Source organism: Nicrophorus vespilloides, unplaced genomic scaffold (assembly GCF_001412225.1).
Source record: "Nicrophorus vespilloides isolate i.1.1-1 unplaced genomic scaffold, Nicve_v1.0, whole genome shotgun sequence".
Lineage (NCBI taxonomy): Eukaryota > Metazoa > Arthropoda > Insecta > Coleoptera > Silphidae > Nicrophorus > Nicrophorus vespilloides.
Genome location: NW_017095580.1, coordinates 657 through 17,056, shown reverse-complemented (window position 1 = coordinate 17,056; position 16,400 = coordinate 657). Strand labels below are relative to the sequence as shown.

General features: G+C 35.2%; 1 long non-coding RNA gene across 3 annotated transcripts; it reads right to left on the bottom strand.

The window, feature by feature from the left end:
• Window positions 1–2,423: 2,423 nt before the first annotated feature.
• On the bottom strand, window positions 2,424–15,758 carry LOC108557567. 3 transcript variants are annotated; one of them, XR_001890866.1, is made up of 4 exons: window positions 14,927–15,758; window positions 14,510–14,612; window positions 12,031–13,357; window positions 2,424–2,475 (listed from the first exon to the last, which is right to left on the bottom strand). It is a non-coding gene; the product is annotated as an uncharacterized LOC108557567 (long non-coding RNA). The 3 variants fall into 3 exon arrangements; XR_001890865.1 differs by lacking the exon at window positions 14,927–15,758 and having other exon boundaries at window positions 14,510–14,654; XR_001890867.1 differs by lacking the exon at window positions 14,927–15,758 and having other exon boundaries at window positions 12,031–13,353; window positions 14,510–14,654.
• Window positions 15,759–16,400: the final 642 nt, after the last annotated feature.

The window sequence follows — 16,400 nt, the reverse complement described above, 5'->3', positions numbered from 1 at the left end:
ATATATCAATACTTTCTAGATTCCCCAAACTTTCAGCTTTCATATGCATCTTTTGTATTCATTCTATGTATTATAGTTTTCGAGAAAATCAATGAAATGTAAAAACACTGCATTTTCGATCATTTTAAAACTTTGATCACGAATTACAGCCAAACGGCTAAAACCACACTAATATATCGATACTTTCTAGATTCCCCAAACATTCAGCTTTCATATGCATCTTTTGGATTAATTCTATGTGTTATAGTTTTCGAGAAAATTAATGAAATGTGAAAACACTTACGTAATCATTAATTACGTAATCTTTGTTTCATAAAGAATGGGAAAGAAACAAGAAAAAAAAATATATATACACGGATGAAATAAAAGTCGAGCGCGAGCAGAGAGAACGTGCTGTTATGCAAGACGTTCATCGAGAGTGGAATCTTTTTTGCCTCGAGTGTCTATTATGTCATAGCAACAATCGAAACAATATTTGTTTTATTTTGTTTCTTCTTTTTTTTTGTTGGATGCACTCGCTCCACATTTGAAACTTTATCTTGAATCAATTCGAGTCGTCTTGGCAACAATAAGCCGCCATATTGTTTTTCAGTTGTCATCGCAAGGTTATGCAATGAATTTTAACTTGATTTGATTTGACAGCCAATTACGTTAATTGTCATTTGCAGAAAACAATAATTTTAATTGCACGATTGAACAAAGATGGCGTTTCAGTAAAAAAAAAAAAATGAATTTGCGTGCGGAAACATTCCTTTCTTTATTATTTCCACACGTCCAGACCCCGTAAATTTAGCATTTAATTATTTACATTTCTGTGCGTTGGGAAACCGCACGAAAATAGGTTTTCGCTCGGAATTCTTTCGACGATCTTTCGAGGTGAATGGAAATAATTCGATAGTAACGATGATGATGATAATAAACGATTAGCTAGTGGGGGGAAAATAGAACCGGAAGATCACCTTGGTAACGACGGGTCGAGAACAAATGAATACAGGAAACAGAAGACGACAGTGTGTTATAAATATAAATTTGAAGGGAATTCCCCTTGGGAAAGTGTATTTGGGGTCGAGCGTGTCCCAAATACTGCTCGGTTCGCCTGCTTGCATTCTCTTATTACTCTTTTGTTATTTATTTTTTTTTTTGCAAGTTGGAAAATAGATGCAGCTGTTCTTTCCGAAGACCGCTCACAATTTTCGCGTATTTTTAGCGGCAAAACAGACTTTGATAGATACGACTGTTAAATGGAAATTCATTTGTTTTCTTTTCGATTTGCATTCATAACAATAAAAGTATATTCCAACAAACAATAATATTCGTTGTCATGGAGATTACCTACATTTGCAATCAGTAATTGAATACGGAGAAACTAATTGTGAGTAACTATGGTAACATAATCTTGTATTTAGAGTAGTAATTGGTAAACGTGCCGAGGAAATCGATACTCTTATGTTTTGTTTTTTCTTCTTTGTTTTTTTCCTTCTTTTCTTTATTGATATGTATTCGTGCAAAGAGAGTGGAGGAGACTAAATTTAGAGTCTGAAAATCGATATATATATGTCTTCTAAAAATAACACAAATCGCCTCGATTATATTTTATTATGATTTCATAATTTCCTTGTCGCGATCAAAAATGAAATTCTAACAAATTCACAAAGGAAACAAATGATAATTTCGTATTTGTTTTGCCATAGTTACACATTTGTTGTTACAATTGACATGGTTACATTTATTGTTTCGCAGTTTGCAACTGTTGGAAATTTAAGAGCTGTCAAAAATTGTTTGAAGTAAACCCAAGATCGTTGTTCTTCAACGCAAATATTTATAACAGGAATTTCGCGAATTGCAAGTACAAATATCGAGTGAAAGACAATTTTTTTTTTTTGTGTGTGTTTATATATTTACGCATTTTTATGACTCATAAAGTTTCCGATCCCCTTTGAGAAACGTATTTATAGACACACACACGAATTCTTTCTTGCGAAACGTATTTTGAGGAAGGACACATCATCATTATGATTATTAAATGTATTATTAGAGTTCGTCTCTGTTCGCAAATGCATAAAGGAATTTATCTTGACGTTTCCAAGATTGTCAAAAAAAAAAAACAATTCCTATCGGATGATTCAACATCCCACGCGTTGATGACAAATTGGTTGTCTAAATCGATAAAAAACAATTGCAAGGATGTTTTTGTTTTAATTGAATTGACAAATAGCAGATCATTAAATAAATACGTAACGCGTAAACAATTGAAAGAAGGAAGAAGAATTATGTTCGTTAGCGTTTAAAGTAAACGTTGTTATTTATTTAAAGAAAGCTGAACGATGTTTACGTATCGTTTAATTTATTGTAATGCAATGCACATTTACTGCTTTGTTTTCTATTTCTGTTGTTGTTGTTTTTGATATGATGAATTGGAGAAACTTACGTGTGCTTAGGGTAAAAATTTCTGGCGCTTCCTGATTTCTGAAGAATCTGCAGAAGAGAACGAAATTAGTAGAAAGTCAAATAAAGAGATTTGGACTAACACAAGGAATATGAGATGTACAGCGTGTGTTTTAAAAACTGACTAATTTAGAAAGTTGGTACGACGTCTCTTGGTGGAATTTTTTGTTTCTGTTTCGCAGATGGTTGTTCTGGACGCGAACGGAAAAGTACTGCGCGCTGCACTCACGACTCATCATCATCTTTCATTCTGTCTTTTAAAGGTGAATTGGAATTTTCCATTGATTCTCACAGCTTTTTTTTCTTTATTCATTTATTTCTGTTCTTTCATGTTTTTTTAAATAATTACCAGTGAATACAAGATGACAATCAATGACAGGTTACATAAATTGACATAACTGTCATATGGTGACAAGTGAAGTTAGTTACAAATGTCATATTGTCAAATGTCAGATTGATGATTTTCAGCTGATTAAAGATGAAAATACTAGTATACGACTGATTTGTTCTGTGGGAAACGTTAATTAACCGATATTTGCATCAAATGTTATCTAATCTGGTGAATTCCATTGATAATTCGCAAAAAAATTAGTTTGGAAAAACGAAACAATAACAAATAAAACGTATTAAGTGCGGTTTTATCGAGAAGATCACGACTCATCATCTTTCATTCTGTCTTTTAAAGATGAATTGGAATTTTCCATTGATTCTCACAGCTTTTTTTTCTTTATTCATTTATTTCTTCATGTTTTTTCAACTCACACGAAATTGCTAATCGATAATAATTACCCGTGAATACAAGATGACAATCGACGATATGACAGGTTACATAAACTGACATAACTGTCATATGGGGTGACAAGTGAAGTTAGTAAGTGAAAGTTATTGATGATTATAGATGAAAATACTAGTATACGACTGATTTGTTCTGTGGGAAACGTTAATTAACCGATATTTGCATCAAATGTTATCTAATCTGGTGAATTCCATTGATAATTCGCAAAAATGAAATTAGTTTGGAAAAACGAAACAATAACAAATAAAAACGTATTATGTGCGGTTTTATCGAGAAGATCACGATCGGAATCCTATTGTGTTTCTAAATTGTTTATTGTTTGGAGATTTTTGTGTGTTCTAGAGATTACATTTTGCGGTCGATATTTTTCATATTCGTTACCGAGTGGAATAGTTCACAGATGATGTGAATACCAAGAAACTATTTCGTTCAATAAATAATTGTTTTCCAGCAGTTCTGCAGGAAAAGGATAAATCCCACGCATCTCATTGGAAAGGCCATAGTTTCATCATCATTTTACAAGTTCTATTATCTATCTAGTGTGCGCGGTTAACGAGTAATTAAACAAAACGTAACGACACGACTGTTTTTTATATACAAGTTAACGTAACGTAGCAACTGTTGTTACGCTAATTAACACAAAATGCAACCGTACAGGTGTTTACTGCCACCAATGAGTGTCGTTGAAATTGGCGTCGGCCGAAGAAAACAGTTTATTTTTAATGTGACACAGATCCGTCGACTTTCCTAAGGCCATTTATCATCGACGCAGCAGCAGAAAAACTCACAAATTTTCGCGATCGGTCGTAGTAAATATTTTCGCGCGCGTGTAAATAGTTGTTGCTGCTCTCTCTCTTTCTCTCTCTCACACGCACTTCAGATAATTGCAAGCACACACGTTTTCCAATTATAACGTTCGTCTAAAAATATGTACCGGCACAGCGGCGTTAATTGCACGCCAAATTTAGAGCATCCTTGTTCTCTGCACGCTACATTCATTTGTTATTTATTTTATTTTGTTTCTATTTTTATTAGTTTGTTTGCAGCGAATCCACATTTTGTTTTTCACGTTGCGATAGCGTAACCATGGAAACTTCACGAACATTGTCAGCTGATCAATATTAACATTGAAAAGGACAACAAAAAAAACTTATATTCATTGATGCGGGTGTCGTTTCGTAATTACGTTTTGTAACTGCAAATAGAATCATCATCATCATCGGCTTAGCGCGAAGGTTACGTTTGAATCCGACGATGTTGATAACCTAATAATAACAGTAATTATTATTATTACGAATTGCGGGTGGAATTACGTTCGAACCTTCGGGTTAACGACGAGCGCTAAATGTCAAGATTGTTAAATCTGTAATTATCCTTGCTTAAAGCAGATTACACTGTTTCTTTCATTTTTTTTTGAAAATGTCAAGATTTTTGTGATTATTTAATTTAGTTCAAGTTTATTTGTTTGTTCTGTTGTAATTACTAACGCTAATTGGTCTGTTAAACTTGTTTCCATGACAACAAATGAGTTAATTGACATTGACATAACCCTAGTTTGTCATTAATTGACGTTTAACTGTCAATGACGTAAGAGGACATAGCAATTGCGTCTATTTTTGCACAAAGTACAAAGCGTTCAATTATTTGGAAAAAGTAATCCACTTTAATATTTTTCTTTTCGTTACGAGTGGAATAGTTCGCAGTTGATGTGAATACCAAGAAACCATTTCGTTTTGCAGGAAAAGGAATCTCGTTGTAGGCTCATTGGAAAGGCCATAGTTTCATCATTATTTTACAAGTTCTATTATCTTTATAGTATGCGCGGTTATCGAGTAATTAAACAAAACGTAACTGTTGTTACGCTAATTAGCACAAAATGTTTCCATGACAACAAATGAGTTAATTGACTTTGACATAACCTTAGTCTGTCATTAATTGACGTTTAACTGTCAATGACGTAAGAGGACATAGCAATTGCGTCTGCTTTTGCACAAAGTACAAAGCGTTCAATTATTTGGGAAAAGTAATCCACTTTAATATTTTTCTTTTCGTTACGAGTGGAATAGTTCGCAGTTGATGTGAATACCAAGAAACCATTTCGTTTTGCAAGAAAAGGATTCTCGTTGTAGGCTCATTGGAAAGGCCATAGTTTCATCATCAATTTACAAGTTCTATTATCTGTATAGTGTGCGCGGTTAACGAGTAATTAAACAAAACGTAACGACACGACTGTTTTTATATACAAGTTATAAGTTAACGTAACGTAGCAACTGTTGTTACGCTAATTAACATAAAATGTTTCCATGACAACAAATAATTAAATTGACTTTGACATAACCTTAGTTTGTCGTTAATTGACGTTTAACTGTCAATGACGTAAGAGGACAACGCAATTGCGTCTATTTTTGCACAAAGTACAAAGTAATCCACTTTAATAAAGAAAGCACGCGATTCCTGCCAGGCTATAGTGTTAATAAATCAGGTAGTTGCTGGCAAGTTCGTGTCTAATGGTCTAATGAAGAGAGAGAGAAAAATGCAAAACACCTGTTTATTTGTGAATTACCGCAATTTTTCCGAAAATAGAATAGTGCAAATTATTTTTAAACTTTAGCAAACAGACGACTCGATATAAAAGTGAAAATTTCGAAAGTTATCTAACAACAGTGACAACCAGACAGACACGTATGCCAACAAAATAAAATAATACTGTTTTCTTTTAACTTTGTGGGGGGGGGGGCTGAGGAAGCTTCCTGTCGCCGCTGACGGTTTTGAGGTTTATTTTTGCGGTGCGGTTATTTTCGAAGCTGCACTTTTCAAATTTTTCGTTTTGTTTATTTTCTTTTCGTTGTTCAATTTGTTTTTTTTGCGCTTTTTTTCATTTGTTTCCGGTGGCAAAAGTAGCGCGTGTCGCGAAATTACACTCTTTTTTATCGTTCTCACTTTAAAAATATAAATAAATTAAAAAAATTTAAGCGACGAGCGATAATTTGTGGTGTTCGTTTGTGCGTATAAATAACGTTTTAATGTTTTTGTTGGAAAAAACGGAAAGACCGATCAACTTTCGTCCTTGGGTTTAAACGTCAACGCTGATGATCGAATCCGATGAATGAAGCAAGAAAACGCGCCACGACCGCAATAGAATATAACAATGTTATTTTTTTGATTGCTGTAGTGTTATTTATATATTCGCAAACTTCCGATTTGAAAACGAAACAGATTATGCAACAAACAACAGACTTAACAAGCATATTTTGAAGTTTATCAAAGGCAAACTTGTTATTGTTGTTGCTAAGGTAACAATTTATTTGACATATGTCAATATTGACGTTTCGCTTTTAAAATTGACATTATACATATTTTGAAGTTAATGAATCAATTGTTGTTGATTATGTTGCTAAGGTAACAATTGCAGTGTTAGGTTGCAGTGTTATTTATATCTTTGCAACTTCCGATTTGAAAACGAAACAGATTATGCAACAAACAACAGACAGAAACATATTTTGAAGTTTATCAAAGGCAAACTTGTTATTATTGTTGCTAAGGTAACAATTTATTTGACACATGTCAATATTGACGTTTCGCTTTTAAAATTGACATTATACATATTTTGAAGTTAATGAATCAATTGTTGTTGATTATGTTGCTAAGGTAACAGTTGCAGTGTTATTTATATATCTTCGCAAACTTCCGATTTGAAAACGAAACAGATTATGCAACGAACAACAGACTTAACAAGCATATTTTGAAATTTATCAAAGACAAACTTATTATTGTTGTTTGCTAAGGTAACAATTTATTTGACACATGTCAATATTGACGTTTCGCTTTTAAAATTGAGATTATACATTTTTTGTAGATAAAGAATTCATTGTTGTTGATTATGTTGTTAAGGTAACAATTTATTTCGGCGATATACAACAAAAATGACGTATATTGTTGTGGGTCTATATCGAAATCCCGACGTTCGAAATCCCGGCTGTATTAAAATCCCGACTATGTCAAAATGTCGACTACCATAATCCCGATTATGTCAAAATCCCGACTATATCGAAATCCCGATTACCATAAAAATGTTATTGTAGAAATTTATAATAATTAAAGACATTGTCGGGATTTCGATATAGTCGGGATTTTGAGCCAGCGGGGATTTCGAACGTCGGGATTTCGATTACCACCGATTGTTGTTACTAAGGTAACAAATTACTTTAACATTTTTGTTTTCTATTTTTTTTTGTTATATGTCAATAATGACATTTGAAGTAATGTCATTAGAATTATCTTTTTTTCTTCTTCTTCTTATAATACGTAAATATTCTGGTAAACATTTACCTGCTGACAGAAGAAGAAGAAGGAATGTTTGTGTGTTTGTACGACGTCGTCGTAAGCCGTTTTACGATTCGCAAACACTAGAGCGAGCTTTCGCGCGCGCACTAACACACACACCACACCATTTAAAGGTATGTGACGCATTCCGAAGAGATTAGAAAATCAAGGATGGAAAGAGAGAGAAAACGCGAGTTTTTTTTTTGATGTTGTTGTTGTTATTGTTGCCGTGAATGTAAACGAGAAAAACGTAACTTTTCTCACCTATTTATATAACAGAACTAAAGCCTACACATTAACTTTAGTTATTAATACATTTTCTTCCAACAAAACAATTTTCCCAACTGTCAAAATGAAATTGACACAACAGCAATGTCAGCTTTCAAACAAAAATGGATGTCAATTATAAACATCAATTAACCAAAACTTGTGTCACAATTTGACGTTTCTAATTTTATCTCTGACGTACGACAATATTTACACTAATTAAGTCTTGATTAATGAAGCAAACAAAAGTTAATTTAACAACAAAACTATAATTAAGACTACTTTTCTATTCTTTTCAAGCAAATACGTTGGCCTACACGTTAACATAGTTATTTAATACATTTTTTTGCCAACTGTCAAATTGAAATTGACACAACAGCAATGACAACTTTCAAACAAAAATGGATGTCAATTATAAACATCAATTAACCTCAAACAAAACTTGTGTCACAATTTGACGTTTCTAATTTTATCTCTGACGTACGACAATATTTACACGAATTAAGTCTTGATTAATGAAGCAAACAAAAGTTAATTTAACAACTAATTTCGATTTATTTCAGCTATTCTTTTCATTTGGAATTTCAAAACAAATATGTTGGCAGTTGTCATTAGGAAAACTGTCAACGATTATCGTCGAATGTTTCGCATGTAAAAATACTTATTTTTTATTAAATAACAACGTTATCATTAGATAAACAATTAGCTTATCGTTGCAAGTGTAGAAAATATTTTTTTTTTCCAAATAACATCCGTAATACTTTGTCAAGTTATAGGACAACATAGCGAAAAAGTTTGTCTGTTTTTGTGGAGAGAGATATTATCGTTGCGTCTCTAGTGTTTTTGTTAGATCACAATAGGAAAAATCGTGGCTTCAAGGTGAAAGCTGACGCAAGTCTCCTCCAACCGCTTATTTTATTTATTTATTTATTTATTTATTTTTTAATGTACACTTTATTATCGAACATCTTCATTCCGCTCACAAATCTATCTACACATCTTTTTAACTCTTTCTCTTTCTCTCGCTCACACACAAAGAGACAGAACGTTTTATTATTGCGTTCTTAAATAACTTTAACGAACGAAATAGAAACGCGCGTATCCTGTTTTTTTTTCGAGTGCTCCTTTGACCTTTAACCTTCTAAAAAGCGTTGCGTATGCGCAAAATAATCGTTGCCTTCGCGATTCATTTTTGTTTTTTGACAGTGACCTGCGACAATGATTTTGGGGTTAAGGGTGTATTAGCGTACATATTTAAACAAACAAAATTGAAATTAATGTCACTTTGACAAGTTAATTTATCAATGATGCGAAATGTCAAGTTTTTTGTGTTGCTATGGAAATTCGTCTTTTTTAAGTGCGCTTTCCTTTGAAATCTCTCTTTTTTTTTTCGAGTTTATCGACTGCGATCGGCGGGTACAAAGAGATTAAATAAGGGATGAGAGGACACAAAGCGAGACACAAAGTTCTAATTATAAAACCTCAGCCTCTACAGTTGTAAAGGTCGCCGCGCTTGGTCTGCGCTTCTTTTGTCAAGGTGTGCGCACTCTGCGAAAAGAACTAAAGCAGATGTTAGAGCAGATCACTTTTTCTTTTTTTCGTTTTTGGTTACATCTCATCCAATCTAAACTTTTTCCATAACCTATCTCATATTACGAAACCCAAAACACGCTTTTTCTTTCGGTTATCTTCACCATCATCATCATCATCATCTTTTTCTCTTTCGTGCTTCGATTTCGTTTCAGACCGAAGGCTCTACCTGTTTCCCAAGGGTAAACAACCTCTTCTTGCGAGCGCGAGCGCCTTCAAACTCTTTGTTCTTTGTTCGCGGTGGTGTGTACTAACATATTCTTCTTCAGTAACCATGACAACTCTTAATATTTATGTTAACTGTCAAACAATTTGTTAATGTCAAATACTTTGACGTAAGCATCGAGATAACAACAATAACGTAGTTAACGAGTGAAAGCGTTTTTTTTTTTGTTTGCAATAATTCTGCAGCAACAGAACGCGATAACGCGAAATAAACGTCTGTCGGAAACGAGAGAGGTGAAATATCAGCAGAGTTTACACAGAGTGCGCAAATATGTCTGTCCGAATATTCTAAACATCCTCTGTGTGTGTGTTTCATGATACATCGCTTATCATTGCTTTGACCTTGCGAGGTCACAATCTAATCAATTTTAGAAGAAAAAAAAATATAATAAAACTTATTGCTCTGTACAGTCCAAATAAAAAAAAATGTTGCGCAATTCATCCGAATTTTTGACAGACGTCAATGCTGTCATTGCATGGATCCGTAATGACGTAACGACGATAGGTTACGTCATTACGGATATAATACATTTTTTTTTTTCTTGGTTTATTTAAGTTAATGGCAGTAAGAGTTGTTAATTGAATAAATAAACAGGAATAAAAACGTTTTTTTTTTACTTGCCGATACAAAGTTCACAATAAATATTATTGTTTACGCAAACACAAACGCATATCATATTTACAATTTGTAAAGTATGCACAAAAGATATTTTTTTCTTTTCATTTATTTGGGTGTGTGTGTATTTGATGTTTGCGTAGACGATTCGCGAGTTTTATTTACGGTTCAATTGGAACCGCAAAATTTTATATCTCAACGCCGACAATTAAAAGAGTAAATACGTGGAAAACGTGTTAAATATTTGATTTGCGTTTCAGTTGCTAACAATATTGATACCCAATTTTAAAGAGGCCCGACAACCGAAAGAACGTCTATTGAAATCCCGACTGTATCGAAATCCCGACAACCATAATCCCGACAATCAAAATCCCGACTGTATTAAAGTCCCTACGCTTGAAATCCTAACTATGTCAAAATCCCGACAATAAAAATCCCGACTATATCAGAATCTCTACAACCATAATCCCGAAAATCAAAATCCCGACTGTACTAAAGTTCCGACGCTTGAAATCCCAACTATGTCAAAATCCCGACTGTATTAAAATCCCAACTACCATTATCCCGACAATCAAAATCCCGACTATATCAGAATCTCTACAACCATAATCCCGACTATATCGATATCCCGACTGTATTAAAGTCCCGACGCCCGACTACCATTATCCCGACAACCAAAATCCCGACGCTTCAAATCCCAACTATGTCAAAATCCCTACTGTATTAAAATCCCAACTACGTCAAAATCCCGACTGTATCAGAATCTCTATAACCATAATCCCGACAATCAAAATCCCGAAAGTATTACAGTCCCGACGCTTGAAATCCCAACTACCATTATCCCGACAATCAAAATCCCGACTATATCGAAATCTTGACTACCATAATTCCGACAATCAAAATCCCGACAACCATAAAAATGTCATTGTAGAAATGTATAATACACTGTCGGGATTTCGATAGATGGGATTTTGGTTGTCGAGTTTGCGATTGCCACCGATTTTAAAGACGGATATTAGAATAATTGAATTATTACAGTTGACAGAATCGAGTGAAATATTGCGTTGATATGCAGAAAATTGCTCGTTCGAAGGCGACCGTAAACATTTCGCAAGGTAAACTTGTGACACGTATTTTCGAAAGAGGAGACGTGCGCGTTGCAAATTGTTAGTGAGAATCGAAGCAACAATAGAGTAAATAAATAAAACAATAGCCTCCATTGTTGTCATCGCGGAAACGTCACTTTTTTTTTTAGACAATTAAACCCTGACAGTTTTTTTTGCTTCATTAGAATCAATTTTTTTTTTCAATGTCGCCAAATCAAGTTTGTAGGAAACGTCAAATCTCTTGACCTTTACTTATTTTGTTTAGCAACAAACAAACGTATTACATAACAATTTTTTTTCCAATATCAACATTTGAACTGCCAAAACAATGACGTAATAATATCCGTTTCTGGTCAAGTTATGCAAATCACAGTTCTGTTGTAGATGGCAATGATGTTTGCTACAATTGACATTAATTGGCACTGTTGCCGCTATCAATTACTGCGCTTTCGCCAATGTCACCAATGCGTCATCGATGACAGGTGACGTTTGTTTATTTGCTTATCATTTTTATTTTCTCCTCCCCAATTAGACGCGAAAACATTGCTGCCAACTTAATTCGTTCTGCTACGCGATCGTCGTCGAAGGTGGGTGTCTATTTAGCTTAGTTTTTACAGTGTGTTTGTATGAAATCATAAAGTGGGTTGTCTACTACTACTTACTTATATAAAAAGAGAGTGCGTGCAATGGCCCGCGCGCGTTCTTCCTCTCCGTCACCGTCAGCTGTGCGACGTTGCTATCTCTGTGTGTGTCAGGTTGCGTTGTGCGAGCGTTCGCAGTCAATGGCAAGAGAAGGTTGGCAACCTCGGCAACGCTGTCTCAGAGAAAAAGGTTGGCCACTATCGATTCCGGCCAGGGCAGCAGCAGAAGAGGAGGAACACTGCAGCAGTTATCCACGCACTTTGAAAACCAACACCACACGGATACAATATTCATATAAACATTTAAAAAAACAAACACCATTCACACACGGCACGGCACACTTGTCTTTGGCAACTGGTGATCTAATTCCGAACTATCCAGGAGATGGTGTTGTTGTTACTGCTGCTGCGGCTGTTGATTAAACAGAATCTAAATCCAAGGAAGCAATGAAACAAAACAAAACAAAAAACACACTCTCTCACCCACGCACACACAACTTATTCACTTGGCGAATGTGTCACATAGCGCAATTGATTTCACTTGTGGGGGTCGGTCCTCCAGAAGGATGGATACCGAACACAATGGGAGAAAGTCTCGTGCGTACGACGCGCGCCACTGCGAAACACCACCAAAATTCTTCCTCTCTGCAAAAATGATCGCGTCAACAATAAAAAGCGATCGCATGTACAGTAGTAGTGGATGAGGGCGTTCTAATTCGAAGCACACGAGGGCGAATGAAAAAAGTAGGCTGCTGCAATCATATATTATTATTATGTAGTGTTGCCAATCCGAAAATAATAAAAAATAAAAAACGGATTGGATAATAACAATTATGTATTATTGTGATCTCTATTTCTGCCTTTCTTAGTGGACAGACTATTCAGGATTTGTCCACAAGTGTATGTATGTGTATTGTAACGGCACGGCTGTACGTCGGAAACTGGTCTCTGGCGATGCGTGCGCGCTCGGGTCTATAAATTCTAAAATGGGAAACCGCTTCGACCGAACGTTCGCACGGCGCATGTCGACGGAAAACAATTTGGATCTGGGGAGGTTGTGAATGTGTAAGTGTGAGGGTTGGTGGGGGGGGATGAGGTTAGGTGTCGCGTGCTCTCGCACAGCTGATCGCCGTGATCACGTGACACGGACCGGCCCCCCATGATTGTGATGATGCGGTCATCAGCAACGAAACAAAAGCTTCTTAGAATTAGTTATCAAAGTTAGATGATCGCTAAATGACTCACCGTTTTTTTTTTGTTGTTCCGAACGATAAGGGCGTCAATTAGTCATGTTTGAATCCGCTCCTGGTAATTCCCTCTCGTTTAGTCGCATCAATTCGAGAACTTCCTAGAAACAAACATACTTTTATTAACTTAATCACTAATCAAACAATACATTTATTTTTTTTGTATAATCAACGTTTAAAATAACATTTACTTAAATGCAAATTTAAATTTGTTTACTAAATATTTATAGTCTGTAAATATTTAGTAAACAATATACAATTTGTTGTTTACTAATTAATCTTAAAATTAGATTACAAATCTACAATTCAATTGATTGTTTTTAATACAAATCTATGATATTAAAGTTGACAATCATTATGAGTATTTTTTTTTATGAAATTTATCGCATCAGATCAGATTGATCACAGATAGAAATTAAACAATGGTAATTGTTATTTATAAGTCGTTATCGCGCAATCCCCGTTTCCTCAATTAAAATACAATTAGGTAACGCGACGATTTCGGAACAACAAAATTGTGTTTGACAATAATCGAGAATTTGGATGGGTGAAACTAACAACATTGATTGATATTTAGACAATTTGGGATTTGTATAGACAGCAGGAATGTTGAGAGAATCATATGGACTTATTGATAATTGTAGGAGGATGCAGCAGCCTTGACCTAGTTCGAACCTAGGTTATGGTTGATTAATTGCGTAAAGATGGCGCTGCACTCGAAATCCAGGCTTTATCAAAATCCCGACGCTTGAAATCCCAACTATGTCGAAAATCCCGACTATCATTATCTCGACAATCAAAATCCCGACTGTATTAAAGTCTCGACGCTTGAAATCCCAACTATGTCAAAATCCCGACAATCAAAATCTCGACAATCAAAATCCTGACTATATTAAAGTCTCGACGCTTGAAATCCCAACTGTGTCAAAATCCTGACTACCATAATCCCGACTATATCGAAGTCTCGTCTATATCAAAATCCCGACTGTATCAGAATCTTTATAACCATAAGCCCGACAATCAAAATCCCGACTGTATTAAAGTCCCGACGCTTGAAATCCCAACTATGTCGAAATCCCGACTACCATTATCTCGACAATCAAAATCTCGTCTATATCAAAATCCCGACTGTATCAGAATCTTTATAATCATAAGCCCGACAATCAAAATCCTGACTGTATTACAGTCCCGACGCTTGAATTCCCAACTATGTCAAAATCCCGACTATATCGAAATCCCGCTAAATGACTCACCGTTTTTTTGTTGTTGTTCCGAACGATAAGGGCGTCAATTAGTCATCTTTGAATCCGCTCCTGGTAATTCCCTCTCGTTTAGTCGCATCAATTCGAGAACTTCCTAGAAACAAACACACTTTTATTAACTTAATCACTAATCAAACAATACAATTTTTTGTTTTTAGTATAATCAACGTTTAAAATAACATTTACTTAAATGCAAATTTAAATTTGTTTGCTAAACGTTCATAATCTGTAAATATTTAGTAAACAATATACAATTTTTTTGTTGTTGTTGTTTACTAATTAATCTTAAAATTAGATTTGGATTATTTAGACAATTTGGGATTTGTATAGACAACAGGAATGTTGAGAGAATCATATGGACTTATTGATAATTGTAAAAGGATGCAGCAGCCTTGACCTAGTTCAAACCTAGGTTATGGTTGATTGATTGCGTAAAGATGGCGCTGCACTCGAAATCCGTCAATCTCGCCCCCCACCCCTGCACGAATGCACGTTCGTATTGATTTTATTCGCGGATTTTCGTGGTTTTGCGCATCGCACGTCGCCGCCACCCCCGCAGCAGCAGCATCATCCACAAATGTGAACACGGCAGAATGCACTTTTTCACCGCTCCGCCGCCTCCACAAAAACACAATTTCCACCTACACTCGGGCGATATACTTCCCACGAAATGTTGTCGGCGTGAGAGTCGAATTTCCAATAATCCATATTTTCCCTTTCAAAATAAAACAAAACTAAAAGCGAAACCGTACATTGATTGAACTTTGTGCGCGCAATCTCCGAACCTTTTACTCTCTCTCACTCTCTCTCTCTTACACGCCCTATAAACACTTCGCTCACTCACTCAATTTATATGATTCATTTTCCGAGAACTTTCCGTTTTCATTCGTGACCGAGCGTATAAATACATAGTTTTCGCGGATAATTGGTTATGCGAGTCGTGCGGTGAACGAGAAATTAATTTTCGCGCTTTTCCCAGAAATTTAATTTGCGTGCCTTATAAATTATGTATAAACAACACTTCATCATTATGACGACGACAAAAGAACGAAAATATGAAACGCAATTGCGTGAGTCCATCCACACTTAACCTAATTGAAAAAAAAAAAAAAATTGTTTTTCTGCTCTTTCTTTTGCAAGTTCAAGGTAAAATCAATTACGACGGACAAAGTAACGATACCCGTGGAACGTCGAATCGCAAAATCGAAACAAATTAAATTAACGCAAACGATGGAAAAATGTTAATTAGTATGTAGGAAATATTACGTTTCAAGTTCAAGGAGAAAAGAAAAACAATTAGCAGTCGACACGTGCACACTTCATACAATTGTCTCGACGATAAATCAAGTAAAAAAAAAAAAGTTGCAAATTTCGAATAATACAAAGTTGCCGCCAGAGAGATGATATGTGGCGGAACGGCGGCGTCACACGTCCTTTCGTAATCGTCGTTGTTGTTTTTTTTTCTTTCTCTCTGACGCACTTGGATCTGCGACTAGGAGGATGTCGTCATCTCCATTGGAAATAGATGGAGGCGGGCGTCGCGACGCCCCATTAATAATCCGCGGAACGATTGCCGAAATATTTGCGCATCGCATCGATAATGCATGTGGGAGAGGAAAGAGACGATTTAAGATTTTGCTGTTGATACGACGTTTTTTTGGATCGAAAACGACACGTGTGGACAAAAAAAAATAAATAAATGAAAGAGTTATTAGGAGATGATAAGTGGAGAGAATATGGGACAAGGTCGAGAGACCCGAGGGACACACGTTTTTCCCCATTGGTTCGCGATTAAAAATACACCTAATTGTGTAAGAATTTAATGGGCGAAACACGTGTGATGGATTTTTTAATGTAGAATTTAATTTTGATCCCATAGATA